This window comes from Rattus norvegicus, chromosome 10, assembly GCF_021556685.1.
Source record: "Rattus norvegicus strain SHRSP/BbbUtx chromosome 10, alternate assembly SHRSP_T2T, whole genome shotgun sequence".
NCBI lineage: Eukaryota > Metazoa > Chordata > Mammalia > Rodentia > Muridae > Rattus > Rattus norvegicus.
Genome location: NC_141543.1, coordinates 42497063 through 42501383, shown reverse-complemented (window position 1 = coordinate 42501383; position 4321 = coordinate 42497063).

The window sequence follows — 4321 nt, the reverse complement described above, 5'->3', positions numbered from 1 at the left end:
GCTGTTGCTAGGTTCTGTGAAGTGACGTCAGAGACGCGTCCGAAGCGCACTCCCGAAGCTGCTACGTCCCGACGTGATGACGTCGCATTCCTGAACCGGAAAGGTTAACGTGGGATTGTAGAGAAGGGTGCTGAGAAAGACGAATGGTACGAATTTATTTTCAACTGGTGGTTGTTGTGTAATTTGTCGTCGTCATCTTTGAGAAGTGGGTCATCAGTTAAGAGCACTGGCTGATCCCCCAGAGCTCCTGGGCTCGATTCCCTTCTCCTTTGTGAGGGCGCACTACCATCTGTCCCAGGGGATGTGGTACCCTCTTAGGGCACACTCAAACACTAGACGTACAGCTGATTCAGAGACACACAGGCAAAACTCCTACACACTTAGGTTTAATACGTTTTATAAATATAATATATATGGAGCTGGAGAGAATGTTCAGCTGTTGAAAGTGCTTGCTACTCTTGCAGAGGACTGTGTTTGGTTCCCAGCACTCAGATTAAACAGCTCACAAACCACTTCTAACTCCAGTTCCAGAGAATCTGATCACAAAACCTCTTTTGATCTCCACAGACATTAGGCACATGGAGTTCACATACATGTATGAAAGCAATCATTTCTGAATGAAAAATAGCCAGGTGTGATAGCGCATATCTTTTGTTCCAGCACTCAGGAGGCAGAGGCAGGCAAATCTAAGTGAGTTCGAGGCTAGCCTGGTCTACAAAGTGATTATGCGACAGCCAGGGCTACACAGAGAAATGCTGTCTCGACAATAATAATAATAATAATAATAATAATAATAATAATAATAATAATAATAACTTTTTAAAAATAAAGTAAAAGTGTAAGTTCAAGTGCCCTCCAATGCCAGAAGAGCATCTCCCCACACATCCCCCACCCCGAGCTGGAGTTTGCTGTGATTATGAGCCACCCCATGCGGATCCTGGAAACTACACCCTGGTCCTCTACAAGAGCAGCAAGTGCTCTAACAGTTGAATAATTTCCCCAGCACCCTTTTTGATTTTGGTTCTGAAACAGGATCTCAAGTAGCCCAGGATGGCCTCAAAATCCCTTTCTACCCATGAATAACCTTGAACTCCTTCACCTCCACCTCCCACCTGCTGGGTTATGTTTTTGTTCAGGGTTTTGTGAAGTGATCGAATTATGTCTTTGGGACATTTGAGCCTATCCTCAACCGCAGTGTCTCGTTCTGACTTCCTAGCCAACTTTCTTGCTTTTCTTTCTTAACCCTTCTCCCTGTTAAATATTATCCAGGCTTACAGTGTCCCCCACACGACAGCAAGCCTGCCAAGGTCAGCTTGACTTTACCTTGTTTATTGATGCATCCTTAACTATGGAGAAGTGTTAAATATTTGATGAAACGCTAAAATATAAACCTCAGAGGCAGATGGATCTCTGAGTTCAAGGCCAGTCTGGTCTCCAGAGTGAGTGCCAGGACAGCCAGGGCTACACAGAGAAACCCTTCCCCCCCAAAAAAAAAATAAAAAATAAAGAAAAAGAAAACATAAATTTAGAAAGTTTGCCTAGAGCCTTGGTACAGAGTTCCTGTCTGTGGGTATATTTCCTATAGGTTTCCACTCAGGTATGTTCAGTTCCTTAAATTTCAATCCCTGAGTTCAATCCCCAGGACCCACATACTAGGAGAAAATAGACTCCCTTGGCTGTTCTCTGTAATGCACATGCACACGTATAAGGAGAATCAATATAAAAACGTTAATAGAGGAGAAGGGCTGTGAGGTGGGTCAGTGGTTCAGAACACTGGCTGCTCTTTGAGAGGACCCAGGCTCGGTTCCCAGCTTTCCGTGGCAGCTCACAACCACCTGTAACTCCAGCCGCAGGGGATCTGACACCCTCTTCTGGCCTCTGTAGGCACCAGACTGCATGTAGTGCACAAACATGTGCAGGCAAAGCAGCCATATCTAGGAAATAGGAGCAATTAAAATTTTTCTTTTAAAAAAGGAGGTACTGGCTGACACACCCAATCTCAGCACTTGGGAGGCAGAGGCAGGTGAATCTGAGAAGTGAGAAGGCCAACCTGGTCTTCACAGCAAATTCCAGGACAGCCAGGACTACACAGGGAAACCCTGTCTTGAAAAAACAAGATTAAACTTCAAAATGACCACCCCCTCATGGCCCACAAGGGAAAGCCTGTGAGTGGTAGTTATTGTAAGTGTGGTAAGCTTACTTCTCATGGATGCTCACCTTATAAAGGGGAGCCTAGTTTAATCATGAGCCAGTAAAAGGACAGAGCCGGTCCTGGAGAACAGGAGCCTAGTAAGGGTTAGACAAGGAGCCTTCCAGTTCCACACACTGGAGACAGAAGACAATGTAATGATATCATCCAGGCACTGCATGCTCTTCAGGAAACAAGTCAGCAAGAAGGGATTCAGTTTCACAACCAACAAGTGGATTCTACCACAACCATGTAGACCCAAACTCTCTCGCTGAAATGAGGGTGCATCCTAGTTGTGTTTACTTTCCTACTGCTGTGACAAAACACCGTGACCATGGGCAATTTATTTGGGCTCCCAATTCCAGAGAGTTAGGAGTCCATCACCACTGAGGCCGGGAAGCATGGCAGTGGACAAGCATGGCACCAGGAATGGCAAACTGAAAGCTTAGACATCAAACCACAAACTAGGAACAGCATAAGACCCACCCACCAGTGACATACTTCCTCTGGCAAGGCCACGCCACCTAAGCCTCCCCAGACAGCACCTACTGGAGACTAAGTACTCACTCAAATGCCAGAGCCTAAGAGAACACTCTCATTCAAACCTGAGCCAAGAAGCCAGCACACCCTCGACATATCGGTGATTAGTGACCTTTCATATATATACTTATTTATATATAATTTACACACTATATATTATATAGATTATATAATGTATATTATATAATTTATATTTACACTATATATATATAATTTCTAAAAGATTTTATTATTGGAAGAGGCTGTGGTTCAACAATGCTTAATGCTCTTGCTGAGGACCCTGGTTCAATTCCCAGTACCCTCATCAGACTGCCTGTGACTGATTGCAGTTCTCTCTAGATCCAACACCCCTAGCTTCCTGACTCAACTGTTGGCATTCTGTCTAAGCTCCACCCCCAGTTACCTGGCAACAGTCAGGTTTGCCTGGCATTATAAAAGGGGCTGCTTACCCCCTCCTCACTCTCTTGCCCTCTTCTCCTTTGTCCCTTCTCTCCCCACCACCCCCCTTCCTTCCACATGCTCATGGCCGGCTTTTACTCCTCTCCTCTTCTACTATTCCTCTTATTAAACCTTTCCACGTGGAACCATGTTGGTCTGTTGTGGTTTGACTCCAACACTAAGGGCAGGCCCTCCCGAACCTCGCAAAAACAGCGGAACAGTTTCCACACGTACCTTGGCGTTCGAGCTCTCTCGATAGTTCTGGCTCTGGCTCCGGTGGGCCATTGGAACTAGTGTTAATTTATCTCAGCAGCTCCACGCTGGCCCCATCTACTTTCTGACCCACTGTCCATGAGCCATTCCAACCCGACTGTCAGGCTGCCCCGCCCTCACTCACTGCTCTCTTGGCTGGTTTCCATCACACCAGGTCAGGTATACACATCCCAACTCCATGGTGGGCCCAGTACATCCTGCCACCATACACTTTCTTGAACTCAATTTAAATCATCGCATGAAAGAACACATCACACAATAACCTCTGGTCCAACTGATAAGATATAATTTGCCCATCTAGACGACACAAAATCCTATACATATCCATCCCTTAAGAATAGTCATTACAACCTGTAATATGTGCAGAGAGGAATCTTAACATCCGCCGCCATGCTCTCTCAGCTCCTTCCTCCTTGGCTCCAGCCTTCTCTGCCTCTCTAAAACTTTTCTCCTGTCCATCCTTCTCGCCCAATGACAGGCCTCTTTCTATCCATCCCAGCCTTCACCTGCATAATGACATCAACCTACACCTCACAACTCTCCTCTTCACAGAACTCACTCACTATATCCTTGTGTTATCTCCAAGGATGTGCCATCACATCAACTGTGATGCTTTCTTAAAAGATGTTTTTATTTGTGTCACACACGTGTGGGTACCTAAGGCGGCCAGGAGAGGGAGTCAGAGAGCGGCTGCAGGGCTACAGGAGCAGGAAGCACTGTTAAGCCCCTCTCCAGCCTCCAAAGTCTTCTTTTCTGTCAGGTTAGTGGTGACTTATCAGACAGACACCAAGAACAAAAGTCCTATGAACGCAAAGGAGCAAAGCACAAATCCAAACCAGTGCCCTGGCCATTCACAGTTTTACCAAAAGCAACGAGAGAGGA